Source organism: Nelumbo nucifera, chromosome 3, assembly GCF_055504915.1.
Source record: "Nelumbo nucifera cultivar China Antique chromosome 3, China Antique-T2T, whole genome shotgun sequence".
Classification (NCBI taxonomy): Eukaryota; Viridiplantae; Streptophyta; class Magnoliopsida; order Proteales; family Nelumbonaceae; genus Nelumbo; species Nelumbo nucifera.
This window is the reverse complement of record NC_142651.1, coordinates 10530656-10552004: the sequence shown is the minus strand read 5'-3', so window position 1 is coordinate 10552004 and position 21349 is coordinate 10530656. Positions and strand designations below refer to the sequence as shown.

General features: G+C 37.4%; 1 long non-coding RNA gene across 2 annotated transcripts; it reads left to right on the top strand.

Annotated features, from left to right (window-relative positions):
• The first annotated feature begins 383 nt into the window (after nt 1–383).
• Nucleotides 384–18149, top strand: LOC104595330 (uncharacterized). Of its 2 annotated transcripts, none has more exons than XR_016083398.1 (3): nt 384–639; nt 2291–2481; nt 18053–18149. It is a non-coding gene; the product is annotated as an uncharacterized LOC104595330 (long non-coding RNA). The 2 variants fall into 2 exon arrangements; XR_734865.2 differs by lacking the exon at nt 18053–18149 and adding an exon at nt 12204–18046 and having other exon boundaries at nt 386–639.
• The last annotated feature ends 3200 nt before the right edge of the window (nt 18150–21349 follow it).

The following is a 21349-nucleotide window of genomic DNA, read 5'->3' as shown; positions in this document are numbered from 1 at the left end:
TTAGATAAGTCCATAAAATAAGCGGAATGCCAAAATGCAGCCTAAGTGTTTACTCCGTTAAATGGCTTAACGAACAGCGCCTTTCCGGTTGTTGACCACAGGTGTTCCAAGTCCAACGGATATAAACGTGGTCTCAGCACTTCCTTGCTATTGTCCACGGACACGTCATCGGTGGAAATAAAACGTTGATCTCATGAAGTTTTCATCACTGACGTGTCCGTGTTTAATTGGCGTAGTTGCAACTTGCAGCACATGTGAATTCGTACCGGACTGAATCTGAAAAAACAGAACGAAGAGTGAGGGGCGCCTATGCACATCCTACCATGCATCGGGAATATCTCCCCTACCTATTAATTATTATTCACGGGAAATGCTCTCAATGCACGGTGGATGTGCATGTGAGGCGCCCATTTGTGAGGAGCAGCAGATCCCGTCTCGAGGGAAAGAGTGACTGTGAGTTCCTCGTTTTGGCGGTCTTGAATTTTATTCGCTTTTCCCGGCTCTCGTGATTTCTGATTTTATTTTTATTATTGTTTTTCTGATTTCGTGGATTAATGGAGAAGATAAGTATCTCAGATTCTGAACTAGAATGTCTGTTTAATGAGAAGAGATGCACCAAGAATCCTCTTGTTCCTATAGGTAATGAGTTTGTTTTAGAATTACGTATTCTTTAGATTTTTCTGCTTATTCATTTCATCGTTCTTTTATTTTCTTATCGTTTGTTTCTGTTTGAATCGATATCCTCAGACTGGTTAGCTACTTATTAGTTTTAACCGGTAATAACTTCAGAGATAACGACGAACTCTGGCAATTTTTCCTGGCTGGTTTGCTATGTCTAAAATTTTGTTCTTAAGGCTCAGTTTGGAAGGAGCACAAATACAAATATGTAGAGTGTAAAACCTTACATTTTGTATTATTTTATATGTATTTGTACTATACACATTTATATTTGTACTTCTTTCAAACTGAGCCTACGCGAACTACATGGCAAGCAGTTAGTGAAATTTGACTTTCCATCCTGATTGTTTTTCTTTCAGTTTCATTTCACATTATTCATACGCTTATGGAATTGATGGAACCTGAACCGAAATGAGATAGCATATGGTTGAAGTGGAGGAAAATACAAACCATGGAAAAAAAAAGGAAGCAAATAATGTGTGCCATTGAAAAATAAATGAAGAAAATGGAGGTTAAGGAAACAAAAGGCAGTAACTGTAGAGATTATAAGGTGAATTAATCGTCTCATGGGGAAGAAATTCTAGACTCTAGATGAAGGTTGGACTTGCTTGACTGCCGAATATTGGGCATCCTCATGGTATCTCACACTAGTACGTCCAGATATTGTTCATCTATACTATCTAAAATATGAATCTTCACGTCACCCATGTCTGAAATAGATGCTGTCATTAGCCATGTAGTGTTGAATTGTTAGGCCTTAGGCTTTTATTGATCTGGGTAAAAGTACCATTGGGCATATAATGAATACAAAAGGGTTTAAAGACATGCCAATGCCCTATTCGAATGGTGGGTAGAGAGGGCCTCTCAGTAGAGCAGGGTTCACATGTTCTAATCCATGTGCAAGTTACAATCATGGCTGAGGTGAAGTTTGGCTCAATGCCCTTCTCCTCCTCCTCCTTTGGGTTATGTCTTATTCTCCTTCTGTTTGCAACAATTTAACAAGCTTGAAGTTTGGCTCAGTAAATATATTTTAGTTCTGTTTTGTTCTGCAAGTAAACATTTCTTCAGGTTAAACGATGTAACATGATTAGCTTTTCAAGGACAAAATTACAAGTAATTCTGTAAAGAATCTATCCAGTTAGAAGCTGGTTTTCTTTGTCAATTTGCCTCATCCTTTTCAGTGTTCTATGTTAACTTTTGCCACTTTTTTTACTTCCTGTCCTATATTGCTCTCAGTTGACGTTTCTATCCATTTGAGCCGTTGCATGATAGGCTTCTTTTATCCTTATCAAACTTTTGTGTTGTCTAAGTTTTACAATTTCTATTATTCTTAAGTCTAGGTTTCTATAGTCTATGCAGAAAATTCAGAATCTTGTCCAGTTTCTTTTGTTCTCTTGCATATGTTAATTTTTTGTTTTCAAATGGCTGAGTTTCTAGGTTTATGGTTCCACAGCCCAATTTGCTTGTGGGATAGGAACAGTATAGACAATATTATCAATTAACAGACCACATCAATTGCAGGTTTTGTTCATCTAAATTCACTAGAATTGAATTCTGCTATTTCTCTTCCAATACTCGCTTTTAGTTCATTTGCTGATTGTAAATATTTCAGGTGAGCTTTTAACTGGGGTTTTCATAGCTGGCTTAATCACTTCCAGACAGGGAAACTCTCAGTTGGGTCAGAAGATAATGAAGCGTGGTTGTATAAGGTGCCACAGTTGCTCTAATGGTTGGAACTATATAAGTGCAATCAGAGTGCATACAACTGCTTCTTGAATATTCTCTATTTACCTTTTTGTACAGGTATTTTTTCCATTATGGAGGGTAAGTATCATTCTTCTTGAGTGAGATATTTTCTTCATGTTGTTAGTGAAAGTCTTATTCTAAGCAAGAAGGCATCCTGGCCCCCAGTGGACCCTTGCCTGTTTCCTTCTCTTTAAAATAAAGACATTAGTTGGGTGGAGAAAATGTTTTCATGGACCGATTTAGAAGGATCTCATAGTTCTGTTATGAGGAATTGTATGAGGATGAATGGTTGAATCAGCAAGAAATGGAGATTTCCTGTTAAATTCCACTATGCTGACCATATGTGAAATGTTACAATACATGGATGTGCTGAACTAGAAGTGCCTATTTCAGACTGAGGTCTTCTGGTAGATAATAGGGACCTGCTTTATGCACATTTTATTGAAAATTTTGGTAATTGCTTCTAGCTCCTTGCTTTGCATGGAACAGAAACGACAATGGTTCTCAAGGTGTTGAGGTCTTCTAATGGTAACCTTTTCTTGGTGTCTTTATCCCCTATCTTTTTTAATGTCTTCCTTATTGTCAAACAGTATTCTGTGTTTTCTAGGTGTATGTAATGCGTTACTATGTGGTTAATTTGAAAGAGCTAAGTTAAGCCATACATTATTTTTTTGGCACGTAGCTTGTTCATGGGTTGTCTAAAGTTGCTCTGAACTAATAGATGATCCTCCAAATGGTCAGTAGCTATTTGGTGTCTCCATTCTGATATATTTGTTTTGTTATTGTAACTGTGCAAAGAAGGGATGATAGTCCATGCATGCCACCTTGAATTTAACAGTCTGCAAATTATTGTCCACCTATAAATCAGAATGATTCCATGGTATCCATCTCTTTGGTCTGAAGAATTTTCAGCTATTTAATAATTTCTTTTTTTTCAATAAAATATTTTAAGAGGAAACTTAAGGCCTCTAAGTAGGAAATAGATACGCTTAGTACCATCTTTTTCAAAAATAAATAATTAAATAAATGAATAAAACAAGAAAAGCAAAAAAAAGTTCATGGTAATCTGATGCTTCTAGATTATGGCCAACCTTTATAATTTAGTTTTTATTTGTGCTACTGGTAAGGCCATTTTTTAGGTTATAATAAATCACAACTAGTGGAGGGGGGGGGTGAGTTTCCAATCTTATGGTCTATTGAAGTAAATAATTGTTAAATATGTTCTTGAAGAGCAAAACTGAACAATGTCATGAGACATGCATGCAGGTCAAAGGAGTTGTCATGCCATTTCTTTTCCTTCTCTCTAGAGCAAAACTGAGCAGTGTCATGATTCATGACAGCTTCTTTGTTTTTTTTTTTTTTTGGGTAGAAATTCATGACAGCTTCTGGTCCAACTAACATAATTCCCTTCTTCCTACCTCTCTATTACACACTTTCTTAACCAAAAGCAAGTGGAACAGTTAAGCCAGACTATTTCAAAAATAGCAAGTAGATGAATAAGAATCATGAGAAGTCATTTCCTTATCCCTTATGTCCATTCCATCCCAATACACGCAAAAATCAAATTTTGTGGACCATCTATGCTTGAAATGAATTCACTGAGTGTTAGGGAAATTGATCAGTGGGGAGAACATGGTAAGTAAAATACTGAACAATTATTCAAGGAAAGAGGTTTTCTGGATCTTTCTTCATTGATTGTCTTGACTGTAGTTTGGATCAGAGGGAGTTAGGGTTTATGTATGATATTCATAGGTAGCTCTTGGGATATAATGAAATTTGTGAGTTATATAAAGTCAAACAGACTTTTGTTTAGAGGCTGATATGAACTTATGCCTTTACCTTTTTGTACTTCTCGTTTTAGCAATGAACATTTTGTTATCCATCAAAGAGTTTATGTTACTATGCTTCTGCTTTTGTGAAGCTCTGATGCTTTTTTGCCCAGCTTAGGTCTTCCAGTCAGAGTGGACTCCTCTTGTTCGTACCATCTTCTTCTGAGAAATCCTCCAACTTGATTAGTGTCAAGTGATGTCATCTCTCATCTATGACATGGGCTTGAAGATGGTTTGAGTGAAACAAGTGAAGTTTTTTTATTTTTTTATTTATTTTTTTTTATTTTTGAATAATGTTGTAGAAGGTGCTCATGTAAGAAAGAAGAATAAATGTTGGGAAACATTGTGGGCTGACCTTTTCTTGGAAATGTATAATTTGGGGGAAACCTAGTAGGTAATGTTCCAGTTGGTAATTACTTTTGTTTTGATTGGGTGGTTGTAACTTTGTAAGATGCTTACTTGAGTCAGATTGCAAGCTTGCAATGGTATAATCTCTGATTGGATTGGAATCTCAAAGAGACTAATGGTGAGGAGTTGTAACTTTGTAAGATGCTTACTTGAGTTAGATTGCAAGCTTGCAATGGTATAATCTCTGATTGGATTTGAATTTCAAAGACTAATGGTGAGGAGTTGTTTGAGGAATCTTTTGCTAAAACTGAAATAGTATTCCTTTTTTTTAAAGATATTGTGGGAAGTTGAAGTTCTAGCAACAAGGGAAAAGGAATTTCATGGGCACTTGGATGATTTTTGTTATTCAACAGAGAAGAAGAGAGGAAGAAAGAAGAGAGAGAGAAGAGAGAAGAGAGAAGAAAGATTTGAGAGCCAAAAAGGTTGCTAGCAGCGCCAGCTTTTTAGTATATATACTAGGGCGATAGTAACTAAAAAATAAAAGAGTAGAATTACAATAGTACCCCTGCGGTACTATACTTAGAGAAATAACAGCTTTTAACACTCCCCCTCAAGTTGGGACATAGATGTCAATCATGCCCAACTTGTCACATAAATCATGATGCCGCCGTGAGTGATGTAGCCCTTTTGTAAAGATGTCTGCAAATTGATCTTTAGAGATAACATAAGGAGTACACACTTCCCCTGTGATGACCTTTTCTCTAATAAAGTGTTTGTCGAGTTTGATGTGTTTAGTTCTATCATGTAGCATTGGATTAGCAACAATGTTTATGGCTGCTTTGTTATCATAGAATAGGGTCATAGGTCCGTCCACTGGAAAACCCAACTCACTCAACAAATTTTTTAGCCACATAATTTCAGCCACTCCATGAGCCATTGCCCGATATTCAGCTTCAACACTAGATCTAGCTACCACATTTAGCTTTTTGCTTCTCCAGATAACTAGATTTCCTCCTATGAAGGTACAGTAGCCACTAGTTGACTTTCTGCCATTCAAGGATCCTGCCCAATTTGCACCAGTGTACACTTCAACTTTCAAATGCCTGTGCTTTTGAAACAGCAAGCCTGCACCTGAGAACTTTTTAAGATATCTAAGATCTCTTTCTGCTGCTTCAAGATGAGTGGTCTTAGGAGTGCATGAACTGGCTAAGAACACCCATTGCATAAGCAATGTTGGGATGAGTCATAGAAAGATATAACAATCTTCCTACAAGTCTCTGAAACCGTTTCACATCCTTGATAGGTTCACCTTGGCAGTCACCTAATTTGTGGTTAGGATCAATAGGGGAATCAATTGGCTTCACTTCCAATTTTCCTGTATCCTGGAGTAGATGTAGGACATACTCTATTTGGGAAATGAAGATACCCTTTTGTGAGCGGGCCACTTCAATTCCAAGGAAGTACCTTAGAGGACCTAGATCCTTTACCTCAAACTGGGTAGCAAGAAAAATCTTGAACTTTTGAATTTCATCCTTCCAATCGTCAGTGATAATTATATCATCAACATATACTATCAGTGCTCCAATTTTACCTTCCCCTCTTTTCACAAACAATGTGTGATTAGATTGACACTGCTTGTATCCTTTCTGCTGAACCGCTGCATGGAACTTGCTGAACCAGGCTCTTAGTGATTGTTTCAGCCCATATAATGATTTCTTTAACCTACACACTTTCTGTTCATTACCTTGAGCCCGAAAACTAGGGGGTTGTACCATGTATACTTCCTCTTCAAGGTCACCATTTAGGAAGGCATTTTTGATACCGAGCTGATGCAGATCCCAGTCAAGATTAGCAACAGGGGAGAAAAGGACTCTAATGGAGTTCATCTTGGCAATAGGTGCAAAAGTTTCTGCATAATCAACTCCATACACTTGTGTAAACCCCTTTGCCACTAAACGAGCTTTATACCGCTCCATCGTGCCATCAACTCTATGTTTAACTGTGAAAACCCATTTACATCCAACTGGATCCTTTCCCTTAAGAAGATCTACTAGTTCCCATGTGCCATTTTTATGTAGAACATTAATTTCTTCCTTCATAGCATTTGTCCATTTAGGCATCGAAAGGGCCTCTGCCACATTCTTAGGGATAGGAACATTGTCAATGGAAGTGAGAAAGGCCCGAAAAGAGGGTGAAATGTTTTCATAGGAAACAAAGTGGGAAATAGGGTGTTTAGTGGTGCAAGATCTAACACCTTTCCAGTGAGCAATAGGAAGGTCAAGGTCATTAGCAGTAGAAGTTTCAATAGCAATAGGGTCAGGAACATCGATAGGAACCAAGATACCTAAATGGGTATGATCCGCCCCTAGAGAGTTTGATGGCATTGGTGGTACAACTTTTAGGTTCTCCACAGCTCTTGAACATGGTTGGCCTTTGTGACGACGAAAGAAGACACGAAAGGGAGGAGGATCAGGAAGAGGAGGGAGTTGAACCAGTTTCTCCTCATTCCTACACTCCCCCTGAGGAGAAACATGGAAAAAAGGCTCACTCTCAAAGAAAGAGACATCCATGGAAACATAAAACTTCTGAGAAACAAGATCAAAGCAACGGTTCCCTTATGAGTGAAAGAATACCCCAAGAAGATGCAAGGAATAGCACGAGGGTCTAATTTTCCACGAGTGGGTGACAGATTTTGAACAAAACAATGACAACCAAACACACGAGGAGGAATAGAAAGAAGGGGGAGCCTTAGGAAAAAGAAGTTGGTGTGGGGCTTTGTACTCTAACCAACGAGAGGGCATATAGTTGATGAAATAGTTAGCAACCTCAAGCCAAAAACGTTTTGGGACATTCATATGAATTAGTAATCCCCGGACCACTTCAAAAAGGTGTCGGTTCTTTCTTTCAGCAACACCATTTTGTTGTGGTGTTCGGGCACAAGAGCTACGGTGAAGTGAACCGCGTGAAGCAAAAAATTCCATGAGATCACTATGAAAATATTCTTTGGCATTGTCTGATTGAAAAATTTATTTTAGTTTGAAATTGGGTGAAAATCATCCGTTAAAAATCTTGGATAATTTTTGGTACTTCATCCGTGGTTCGCATGGGATATACCCATGTATATCTGGAGTAATCATTGATAATGGTAATAAAATACTTGTAGCCACTCTCAGATGTTAAAGTAACAGGGCCCCAAACATCAGAATGGACAATGTGGAAAGGAAATTCAGATTTATTATTCTTTGAAGAAAAATGAGTTCTACACTGCTTACTCAATTGGCAAGTTTGACAATAAATTCTGAAATTGACACTGACTTAAACAACTCTGGAAACACCACTTTTAAGGACTCAAAAGATAAATGACCAAGACGACAATGCCATAAATAGACCTAACTCTTACAAGACTGACTCTTAGACTTTGTAACTTGAAGACTAGCCTTATTCTCCAGCATGTAAAGCCCATCCACCATATGTCCTCTACCAATCGTCTTCCCCGAGGCCAGATCCTAGATCACACAGTAAGAAGGGAAAAAGGTCACTGAGCAGTTTAAGGAATTGGTAATACTACTAACAAAGAACAAATTAATGGGAAATTTCGGGACATGTAAAACATCAGACAAGGTAAGGCCAAAGGGAAGAGAAATGGTTCCTTGACCATCTATGGTAGTGTATGATCCATCAGCTAGTCTCACCTTGTCTCTTTCAGAAAGGAGGTGATAGGTTTAAAAGTAAGAGGACATACTAGTCATGTGTTTAGACGCTCTAGAATCAATGATCCAAGGAGTGTCAGGGGTATGAGATGCTACATGGAAAGCTGTGGCAGAGTTGCCTGATGTAGACGCAAATGAAGTTGAGGGAGGAGCATCCATCTGACGAATTGCTCTACCATAGAGCTCTAAATGGTCATGGAAGGAATTAATAATATCCTCCCTTAGGTCAGATCCAGAGGCGTGAGTCTAAGTCACAGTAGTAATGGGGGGCTGATTCTCCTAAGAAGCCATATTTTCCATAGTGTTCTTTCTTGTACTTTGTTGTCCTAACTTTTTATTTAGATCTGAACCTTGCTTCTTACTCAAATCTTGAGCCCATTTTGGTTTCTAATGAAGATCCCAGCATGTATCTCGGGTGTGTCGGGGTTTCTGGCAATGAGTACACCACAATTTGTCTTTGTCATTCGCCTTTTTCTGAAAGTCCCCCCTCTTTAATGTATTTCCCCCACCTGTAATCACACTCCCTTTCGCTTACAACCCAACTACATCCCCTCCAAAATTGTTCATCAAATTCCTTCTACTTTCTTCTGATTGTACAAGAGCATAAACTTCCTGGACGGAGGGAAGATCCTTGCTACCTAGGATCTGAACTCTGATAGATTCATATGCAGGATTCAAGCCATGTAGGAAAGTAAACACTCTTTGCTGAGAAACAAGTTTCTTGTATAATTTTGCATCTTCATCACACTTCCAGTCCACACTCTGATAATGATCTAACTCCTTCCAGACAGAGGTCAAGTCTAAGTAGTACACAGAAAGACACCTCTCCCCCTGTTTACAAGTGGACGATTCTACATGTAACTAATAAATTTTTGCATAGTGACACAACTCATAATAGGTTGATTTTGCTTGTTCCCAGATTTCATTTTCCATTTTAGCCCACATAAAATTCCTTCTTATTTGAGGTTGTATAGACCTAAAAGCCAGGACATGGCCATGCTGTTTTCCTGGTTCCATTTGTCATATTCAGCACTCCCAGAATTGGGTTCTTTGATTTTCCCATTTATATAACCTTCCCCTTGCAGTAATGTACAACTTGATCCCTCTTGACCATTCTAAATAATTTAAACTATCGAGAGGAATAACAGCCATGGGAAAGGATAGGTCCACACCCCCGCTCATTCCATTCTGCATTGAGGAAACACCGGCCGTAGCAGAATCTTCACCGCTCATGGTTACAAATTAAAAAAAAACTCTTAAAGTGGGCAAAAAACCTTTTTTAACATCAAGGGAGAAAGGAAGCCCCTTTTTTTTTTTCTAAAGAAACACAACCCCTTTTGATACCAAGGTTTAAAATGTCGATGTTGAAGGAAATGTCGCTTACCAAAATATAGGACATATGTCGGAAATGTCGAGGGGAAATATTGTAAAAATTAGAGACATTGTGGAAATATTATGAAATATGTGGGAATATGCGATGATATTTTGTAAAATGATAAAATAAGCATTAATACATATTTCTAGACTATTATCTTATTCCCAACCATTATATAAAGCTAAGAAACTAAGATCAATAACAAATTAGTAAATGGCGTTTTACTGATTTATTATGCATTTTGATGTTTTTACAAGGTTATCTGATAATTTCTTTTCTTATTTTTAATTCTGATTTATTATAAATTCTAATATATTTATTTCACACTAGTAAATAGAAATACATTTATTCTGATTTTTTAAATATTAAAGTTATAATACATTATGTTTTATTATAAATTTAATAAACTGTTTCTCCTTTTTGTAGTATTAAGATTATGATAAATTCTGATTTCTTATAAAACTTAATGAATTTATTATGATTTTTAATACTAAACTTATAATAAATTATGATTTAGTATAAAATTTTATATTAAATGTAGAATATGATTTATTATAAAATTTAGTAAACATTTTCTGGTTTTAATAAATATTTTAAAAAATATTAACTAATTAATATTTTATGTTTTACATTATAAAGTAATTAATTTATTCTTTTGTTTTTATATTTTGTTAACTCTTTTTTATAAATATTTTATTTGAAATATTAAATAGAAATTATTAATGGAATAGTTTATATTAATATACTGTATTATAATTATATAATATACTAATATTATATTATTAGTGTACATTAGTCGACATCCTGTCGACATAATAGGAAAAACTGTCTTTTTTTTTGGTTATTTGAAGTGATTTGGTCGACATTTCTGAAATAATGTCGACATCCTGTCGACATATAGGAAATGTCGACCGAAATAATGTAATTTTTATATTACCATCCATTTTCATGTCGGTTAGCCTCAACATCAACATATGTCGGGCGACATTAGCGACATTTTGCGACATTTGAAACCATGATACCACCAGGTGCTGTTACCCCTTTTTTTGACAAACACAGGTGCTGTTACAGTACTAACAAGCCATTTTTGATAAACACAGGTGCTGTTACAGGGCGTAGAGGTCATTTCTTGACCTACGCATCAAACATAGATGTTGTTATAGCAAGTACAGGTCACTCTGACCTTCAGGTTCAGCATAAAAGCTGCTATCGCTCACACAAAAGGTCTTCACCGACCTACAGATTTTATAGGGGTCAGTCAACCCCACAAATAAGGAAAGACAGAGGTGCTGGTCACCTCACATCCAGCCAGCAGACCTAGAACAGGTTCTGCCCTGGCGCACGACCAGAAAAAAAGAGGGAAGGAGAGAGATTACTTCAGGCGTGAGGAGAAGACTTGATCTTCAATCACTTGAACAGTAGATGATGGCGACAGGTCTGGAAGTCTGGTGCGAAGGGAACAGTTCACTCGATCCCTCCTTTTCAGATCTGATAGTCTCGCTCTGATACCATGTTATGCAGGAGAGAAGAAGAGAGGAAGAAAGAAGAGAGAGAGAAGAAAGATTTGAAAGCCAAAAAGGTTGCTGGCAGTGCCAGCTTTTTAGTATATATACTAGGGCGACAGCAACTAAAAAATAAAAGAGTAGAACTACAATAGTACCCCTGCGGTACTATACTTAGAGAAATAACAGTTTTTAACAATTTTGATTTAGTGAAACAAGAGGAGGCAGGACACTGGAGGGGGAGGCAAAGAATAGATATTTTCCTCTGTTTTTGAATGCCTGGAAGATCTGCTCCTGAAGTACATTATTTTGGTAGAGAAAAGTGGAGATAGGATTAGCTAAACACAATAGTTGTTTATCAGGCTGTGGAACCAATGATAACGACCAGCACTAGTCATAAAACACATGGGCCTAACCATTCAACCTCTCACTGTGGGCCCCAAGCATTTTATGGCTGGCATGGGGCATTATCATTGGTTCCACAGCCTGTTATACATCCACCGCATTCAGCTAATCCAAATTAAGAAAAATGGAATCAGTGTGGATGGTGGAAAAAAACAGGAAAGAAGGGTAGGCTAAAGGAAAACTAAGTTTCAGTATTGAACTGTACAAGGGTGGGCCTGAGAGTGAATTACTCAATGCAAGACGAATCCACATTTTCTTGAAGTATGTGACCATGGATTCATTGGTGTTTATTTGATTGCATTTGCTTTGTATGCTGACCAAAATAGGTTAGTATATGCTGCTTGAATAGGCCGTCCAAAACTTCCTTGCTCTCATGCCTTGTTTATGACTTTATTCTTGAGACATCAAAGACAGGTCATCACCATTTTAAGTGAAATTTTTTGTCTGTTAAATTTGTTAGATTTATTGGTTGGAGGGCTTTATGATGAAAAGTCTCCTGGTTTGATACATGGGAAGAATTAACAATATATGCTAATCTGTTTAAGTACTTAGCAAGAAAGTTTTATTCAAGAAGGGATAATATATCTCATATCATTTTTTGATTCCTAAGGATGTTCAAAGAATCTCCTCAAGATGGGCCATGTAGATGTTGCAAAGAAGGTAAATCGATAACACTTTACCAGGGAAAATGACAAGTGAAGCACTTTCCATAGGAGCATATGGAGCACAGTGGGGAAGACGACTAGCTATTAAGTTTGAGTAAGATGTCTGAAAGGGGTATTGTGAACTAGAACTTCTAGCTATGCATTACTATGGCAAAGAGAATGATAATGGGCTTGATGGTCTACTTGTCAATCTTGTTCAGACAATATGGTATTATTAGAAAGGAATTCATAGAAAAGGATGCTCCTAACCTCAAATATAAGATTAGATTGAATATCTAAATACTTGGGGTTGACTATGACTTCTTGGTTATGGCTACAGAAGAAATGTTTTATTTTTAATAGGTAATTATTACTATATTTGCTGCATTAATAATCTGATAATCTCTAGAGTCTCTCTAGAGTCAAAGTTTCTATAACTAATTAACTGATCTTGGTTTTCCTTAGAAGTCATAAAACGTTTCCATGGTTGTGTAAGATTTTTGAAGACTTATGTTTGCTTTGGTTACATTTGGATGGATAGCCACAATCTCTCTACAACCCCCAGCAATGAGATCCTACGGTTTTTTGTAATGAAAGATGGACTTTATTTGTCACTGAAAATGCATCAAAGCATCACCCTTCTCTTTCTCATTTCTTATTCTGACTAATGGGACTTCTGGCTTCTGGTACATTTTAAGAGTTTTGTAGTTAATGTGTGTTTGGAGTCTCTTTGTCTTTACTTCCTGCTACTGTAATGAGAATTTTATTCAATTAAGAGAATTAAATACATAATAACAGAAGTTAGTATGCAGACAATGCACCAGAAATTGTTACAGTAAAGCCCAAAAAAGCTGTTGCCTTTGAAAGAATCAGCCGTTCCATTTGCAGTTCTTCTGATCCATGTGAACGGGGCATTAAGTTCCCTTGATATGCTTATTATCTCCCTTAATGGATGTCTATAGATCCAAGGAACATTACCACTTGAATTGGTCCAAGATATCACTATTTTTGAGTCCCCTTCTATCTCCAAGTTCTTAAGATCTGCTTGCTTGGAAATTTTTAACCCTTGTAGCAGAGCTAATAGTTCAGCTTTTAAAGAATCACCATCCCCTAAAGGTCCTGAGCACATAGCCAAAACTTTTCTTGAGTATGCTCTGAGCACACCACCAATGCCTGCCATTCTCGGGTTTCCTATAGAGCTTCCAACAAAATTCAGCTTAATCTTGTTGGGTCATAGGGGCTTCCACTCCGTCACTTTTCTTTCTTTCTTCTCAGCAGTGTGTGCCACTTCATCCCACACTCTTACTATATCAGTAATTGAAAAATCACTCCAGCTCTTTCAAAACTTCCTGCTACTGTCATGAAGGTTCTAGAATTGCCATCTCTAAGCTAATAGGTTAGCATTTGGTAAATCTGACAAGTTGAACTAGAATTAGAAAATATCTTTAAGTGTGATAACTACAACGAAAATTACCAGAGTCAGAAATTTCCAACTAGAATCCATGATCTAATAGGAAGGTCCTAATATGTGGAAGGCCATAAATACTCCACATTAAAGTAGATCTTCAGTGTAAGAATCTAAGGAAGGGTGAGTATGTCCATCAAAGGTATCATCATCATCCAAGCCATGTTGGCTACATGATCCTGTTTCCATTCTGTTCAGTCCCATATCCAGTGTCAAATTATAGGTGCTTGACATTACACTTGGGTTAAGGTGTAGTGTGTCACAATTGAGGCGCCCTAGCATGAAAGCAGACAAATCAGGATACATGACCATGAGAGCTGGGCAAAAGTTTTAGTGCCGGCTGCCAACCTGACACAATGCTCCTTTATCTAGGCTTGGGACCGGCAGTGTAAGACAAGCTCAGATTGGTGGAATTTCCATCAAAGGTATCTTATGCTGAGTTTTTCTCCCTTCCTAGAGATCTAAATGCTTATTGAAGAACCTTCTTTGAAGAATATTTTTGCTGGATACTTTTTTGGTATTCCATTTGCTATAAACAACTTGCAGAAACCTATGGGGATTAGGGCATTTTCTTAGTTTTTCTGTTGAAATTATCAACCATATAAAGATGTTACTGCCTTCAAAGCCATTTTTTTAACATAAATCCTGAGGATAGAGATATTTTTCTGAGAGAAGTTAGAGGAGTTACATATTTCTAATTAGAAATGATTATCCAATAGGACGGTCTGTGCATATGGAAAACTCCAAAGAGGTTTAGAAAGTGATGAGAGGATAAAACTCCAAAAGAGGTTTGGAAAGTGAGTTTGCCTATCCAAGGTGGGGTTGAGCCTTGAGTTCAGCTTTTTATCTTGAGTCCTTTTCTTTTCTTTTTCTTTATCAGTATTCAAGATTTGGAGGCTTAGTGTAGCATGTTCTTTGAAGAAAAGTTTTAGATGGATGTGCAGTCCTTTTCGCTGCTTTCTTTTATATTTTATTCTAATCCACATTCTGGAATGGTTCTAGATTTTTCAAAAATTAGCAGCTGTTTGTTATTTCCCGAACCCAGATTTCCTACTCACTTTTCTTACCCACTCTCTACCCGCCGTGAATTGTAGGAGTTGAGCTTGTTCTCTTGGATTTAGTTTGCTGCTACAATTTTCCGGAAACCCACTATTCATATTAGGTTTTCCACCTATATCAGCTGGTGATTTGAATATACCTATTTGGGTCTCTAGGGCATCCCTTTATTTCTAATTTAAGACCCTTGACATTTTTCTATTTTACTTTTTAAGTTAGCATCACTATGAATTCTAATTTTTTTTTTCTTTTCTTTTTTCTAGTAAAGATGAATTCCTATTGATTATTTGGGAACTTTCTAATAGATTTCCTACATTGCAGCAATATCCCCTTCATCCATTGCTAGGTGGGTGGTCCAAAAGGGTTTGAATCACGTTATGAAAAATTTTGGCAACTCTTGTTTGTTTCCTTCTAGGGTGGTCACTCAGTTATAGGGGTATGAGTCTATTCTGTAGTTCTTGGCTTCTTTTGGTTATTACTGCTTTAGGTGGTCAGACTATTCTCTCTCTCTTTCTCACACACATTTTATTTTGTCCTCATTTTTCTTGGGGTGGTGGGATATCCAATGGAACAAATTATGTTTGAAGTTTTGAGGTGTTATTTAGATATTGGAGACACTTGAAAGGCAAATCAAGACCACCAATGCGCAAAAGCGAAGAAAGCAAAATGATTCATCATAAATCAGCAGCTAAGAATGATTCAATGACGTCATTGCCCAATATTTCCATTTGGGGTGGCTCTCTCCTTGTCAAATGGGGAAAAAAGCCTTTAGAATGTATCAATCTAGGCTTGAGCTTTAACTTCAGTGCTAACCTTAGATGAACACGATGCAACTTCCGTAACTCCTTTCTAGGGAGGCTTTATTGGGAGTAGTTAGGCTATTGATGATGCCAGGATCGATAGGTATTCTGAGTTTCTGATGAACCTATGCTATGGATTTTGAGGGGGGAATCTAGTGTTTTAGCTTTTGGAGCTGGATGGGGACCTCTTTGTGGAAGACAGCTTGCTTAACTTGATTGTGGGCATAAGACGCCAGTCGGAAGACATGGACATTCTTGTGAGATGTGTCATCACGCATGGGCATGGGCATGGCATCTTCGCTCGCTCGAGGTGATGAGGTGATTGATGTTGTTGGCTTGCAAAGCTATTACCCTATTTCTATTTCTCACTTGATTTTTCTTCTTTATAGTGTTCATCTCATCTGTTAAAAAGTGGTCAACATTTGTTGGTGATACTTCCTACTTCCTAGACTGTCAAGTGTCAAGTCAACTTAAGCGAATCTATGCTTTGAATGCAATGAATTAAACCAATCCTGTTCTTTTTTCTTTTCTCTTGTTTTCACTGGATTTTTGCCTTTTGAGTTTAAAGTTCAAAGCTTTCCCTTCTCTAGTTTACTCTGGGTGGCCCCTGGCTTGGGCGAACACAGCACAATTCATAGAAACTGAACCATATCAACATAAGCAATCAATACTGGAGCTGTAGACCTTGAAAATCTGAAAAGCTTGAATTCTGTTCGCTTGAACAACTACACTGAGATTCTTAAGTGGGCATGGTTTAAGCTGCATTTGGCATTTCTTATTTTAAGTACTTATCTCCTTTTTGTAGTTAAAATACGCTTAAGAATACTGATTTTTTAACAGAAAATAAGAGAAAAGTCCTTAAAATAAGGAATGCCACATGCAGCCTTAAACTGTTGAACCGGTCCATCCCAGACTCCAACAACAAGTGGATCCCATCAGCTAATTAGAAATTAGAATGCGTATTAACCTTTCTATATCCAGAGCAAAGCACTTGGTCATAAACGGTCAAAAGGTACGTAGTTTAACCTTTCAGTTTCAGCCCCAATTACTGCCACAACAGTACACAGAATGGTTGGGTCTGTTCTGTAGTGGAAAAATTTTGGGGGCTAATGTATAGCTTCCACCCGAGTCACATCTTTGGTTCCTAAAATAGGTAGGGTGAATGAATTTATGCCTAAACCACCAATCATAGTGTGCCATGTGGCATGTCATGGCAGCAGAAACTGTTTTGGCTAGTAGTGGGGAATTTATTTCAGGTACTAGTTGATCTTCCCATTCGTCTTGTTAGCCGGGGAGATGGAGACTACTCAGTGGAATGCTAGTCTCTCGTACGTAAACACTAAACAATAGAAGCAAGTATAACCATCTAAGTCGTGGGCCCTACTTATTCTTGGACCGCGACTTCTCGCATATTGTGGGTCCCATCTCATGGGCCGCAGCTTTTTCTTACAGTTTAATTGGGGTTGGGATGACGACGGTGGAAGAACGATAGATACTACAATTCTGTCCAAACACCACCCTGGTGACATCCCAAGTTTGCTAGATGACTAAGCATCCTGTCCGTCTAATCCTTGTTCCTTTGACAGCATTTGGTTGCAGACTTGCAGTGTGAATTTCCATTGCACTGGTGTAAATGTATAGTGCAAATAGGTTGTGTAAAATCTAGTTTCTTTTTTTCTTCAGATTTGACCTTGTCGGCTTGTCTTATTTGTTTGTGAGCAGTAAAATAATGTGATCCCACATCTTACATGAAAGAGAACGATGGTAGGAGGATTATTAGTTCATATGAGATAGAATTGAGATGTGGTGCAAAATGATGCAGGTTCTAGTTCATATGAGATAGAATTGAGGTAGGAAGGAAGGTGGTGCAAAATTTGCATCAGTTTTTGAGTTGTGAAATTCACACTGTTAGTAAGTGCGAATGAGACAAAAAGTACAAATTTTATATCATTTAAGAGTACAAATCATAATTTTAAATAAATGCAAAATTGACTCAGGTTCAAAATTTGTATCTAATTCAAATTTGCACTATTAACAAACAGAGCCTTTGGAAAAGAAGATAAGAAAATTAATGAATATAGACCAAATGATTGATGGTGTGGATGGTCCGTCTAGGTGATGCTTTTGAATTTCTATCGATCTGAGAAATGAAGAGTAGACATTTCGAAATTTACCATCTGATCATTGTTTGATCGTCATGCGTCTGTGCTCACAAGTCACAAATGCGGTTTTGGTACCGAAAATAGTCACAAAATGCGATAGCTAGTTATTCTTAATGAAATCTGATGCGTCTTGATTGAGAATATAGATTTTTTTTTTTTTCTGATGAATTATAAGTGAAATGTTGCATATGTTATATTCAAAGTTTAACCATTGTGGTTGTATATTAAATCTATATCTCAACCAATCACATTAAACTCTGATTATTTTTCATTGCTTCATGTTTCACAAAATATACTTTCATAATTAATAAACCAGTCATGTGTTTTGCCAGAGATGAATTGGACTTCTGATTCTCCAATACCACACACAAAGCAGTTTGATATGCTTATTTGTGTTATGTTGAGGTGGGTGTGCTTAGTCCTTGATTAAAATTTCATGATTTGTAATATTTGTTTTCCTTTATCGTTTATACATAAACTTTTGTTTTGTTTATAATATGAATGAAAATGCTCAACAAAATAATTGCAAACTTCTCTTTGCTTTCCCAACTTACTGAATCCGTGGTACAAAACTAATTAGTGATTCAGTAATCAGTACCATTTTCCATTATATGCGATTTGTTTAGGAAGAGGAAACAAAGACGTGACATGAAGCAGAGAGATAACTCGGTACGTTAGGTCATGGGTGTCGCGTTCAAAGCTGTTGGATAATAACCTCCTAATGGGGCTTTTGAATCAACAACACCCTCTGGTTGCTTGACAGCCAATTCACATGTCATTGGACGACCATTCAAGGCCAACTACCGGAATTATGATAAAGAAGAAGGAAACATGTTTTCTTCACACACACACACACCCAGTCACCCACCTAAATCCATGATCTGTCTACAGATATGTACCTCCAACTCCACAGATTTTTATTTATTTTTTCTTGGTAAGAACTCCAGAGGTTGATAACCCAGAAACTGAGATAGAGATTGAACCTCACCATACTACCATAGTGGATGCCTGTCAATTATCTATATCTTCTGTTGCCATGTGACATCCGACAAACAGTACGAGCAACCCAAATCTATTGAGTGATCAAGGTCAGAGTTGGAGGTGATTTATCAGGCCAGACAATGGCACGTCGTAGATATGGCCTATCAATTCAATTGCCTAATTAATTCTTTAGAGTCAAATGCAGAACATGTAGTATATATATGGCATTTGCCAAATAAAACTAGAGCAACCATGTTCAATAATTAATCAAGCTAATTGATTAGGGCTACAATTAAAAGGCACCACTCGTGTATCATGTTTTGTTGATCAGATGTCTCATATTTTCTTTTATTTATCCTCATCGTCCCCATTCCTAATTTTAAGTGCTGGACCCGGTCTGTTGGCCGAGCCTGAGAGAAAAGGTACCAGTCAAGCGTGCATGCTGTATGAGCATGAAAGATTACCCCGGCCTTTAATGCCATGATTTTCCTAAAGAAAAGAAAAAGAATCTAATCTGCCAGCCCCATGTTCCCATGTGCCATCCTTTCTGTAAAGTGGTGATGATACACAAAAGTACCAGAGAGAGAGAGAGTGTATATGTGACATGAGATGACATAGTAGAAACCAAACCATAGAGATATATATAATGCATATACATATACACTACTATATATATATATATATATATATATATATATATATATATATATCTTTAGTACTAGTTTGAAGTGTCCATTGAGGAGGATGCAGCAATTAATATAATTGATGTTGTGCAATTCATCACTTGGACGAAAATGAAAACTTGCAACGCTGGGGAAAGTTGTAAGCCTTTGTGGGGATCACATGTCGCTGTCCTAGCAGTAGCAGCCTTCCCCTGCACATATCTCACTCTGCTTGGCCCTACATCTCACAGAGCTTAGATGCCCATTCCATCTCTCTATCATTGCAAGTCACTTTCAGACTCTGGTGCAGAAAAGATAACATCATCGAAAAGCCCACAACCTCATCATCATTTCTAGTCCGATCATATACTGTGTTTAATGCGTAATGTTTAGTCTAATTTATCCTCCTAAGTCCTAACTAATAAGGACAAATTATTAAGAGGCTAGCTCCTCTGCATGGTGCTGTGTACGTACGATGTGTTATCACAATCGGACCATTTCCAAGAGCCCTGTATTGTGGGACTAATTATAATTAATAAGCAAAACTCTAAATTTGATACTCATCCCTCCAGATCCAGATCACTCTCTCCTCTCAATTGAGCCTGCAGCAGGAGGAGACTTGTTTCATGGACGACCATATATTTTACTAGCTAGTGTCAGCTCAACACAGTGTGTCATTACCTCCCTTTATGTTTACCTGTCGATCGGTTGGCTTTATTTCCAAGTCAAATAGTGCTAGCTGCTTACTATTATGACATGCTCCTCATTTTGAGTGCTTCTCAGAAGAATATACTATACTAGTATGAAAAGAATCCTGGTAGTAGCTAGAAAAGTGGAGCTGTATTCTTATAAGAGTTTGTAAATCTTTTTTTGGTTCGTTTTAGATTAAAATGAAACTGCACCACGTCAAATCGGACTGAGATCTGTACCCAGCTGGTAACCCACTAGAAGGTCCAGTCTGATAAAATGCAATTGCAATTTGACCCAAGCATGAGGAAGACTTAGCTTTGACTGTGGTGTAACCAAACCCCTGCAACCATTTGTTTAAGAATTGCATTACAACCACAACTTTATTTGGACTGGAATTACATGAGGCCAAAAGAGGAGACCTGTTAATTAAACAAACGGTGATGAGCAAAGGCAACAGTGACATCTGAAATTAAACCCATATTGAAAAGCTTGAGCTAGCGAATATGGTAATAAGAAAGATACACAGGAGAGGAGAGATCAATCTAGCTCTACTTCAAGGTATAAGGATATGAGTAGGTAGGACCCTGATCCAAAATGTGGATGGATTCAGGATTCACCACGTTTTGTCGCTGAGCTTCAATTGTCTGATCCATGATCACTTTCTGTTTGACTGTCATTAATTAGCACAGATGCACAATGGGTAAACTTTACTTTTGACCAACCTAAATGGAAGCTTTTAAGCAGATCGATCGATGTTTATGATCATCAAATTGGATGGTGTGGGTTGATGGGGCAGCTGCAATCTTTGTTGGTAGATAATGGGTTATGCCTACTTTTGAAGGAAATTAAAGCTTTTATATATATATATATATAGAGAGAGAGAGAGAGAGTCTTTATTTACCGTGAGCTCTCCCAAAGAATGCCTTGTTTTACTGCATGCAAAGAAAAGTAGGGAAGAAGTGACAATCTTTTCTTTGGTTGGAGGGTACATAAGCTTTTCTAGGCCAAGATTGTGACCACCAAAGTCTTCACGTGATAATGTGGAGTTTTTCCCAGTGGTGGAAGTTGGTATTGGCAGTGTCTTGAAGCATTGACATACTTCACTTAAAATTAAAATTCCCGCCCCAACTTTTTGCCACCTTTTCTTCCTATTTTCTAATTTATATATATAATCTCTCTCTCTCTCTGATGTGCTGTTGGGCATTTGCAGTTGTACCTTGTAATTCTCTTCATTTTTCTCCCCTCTAAATCCTTCCCTACATTTGCAAGTGGAAGGTTAGATTCATGGCATCTAGA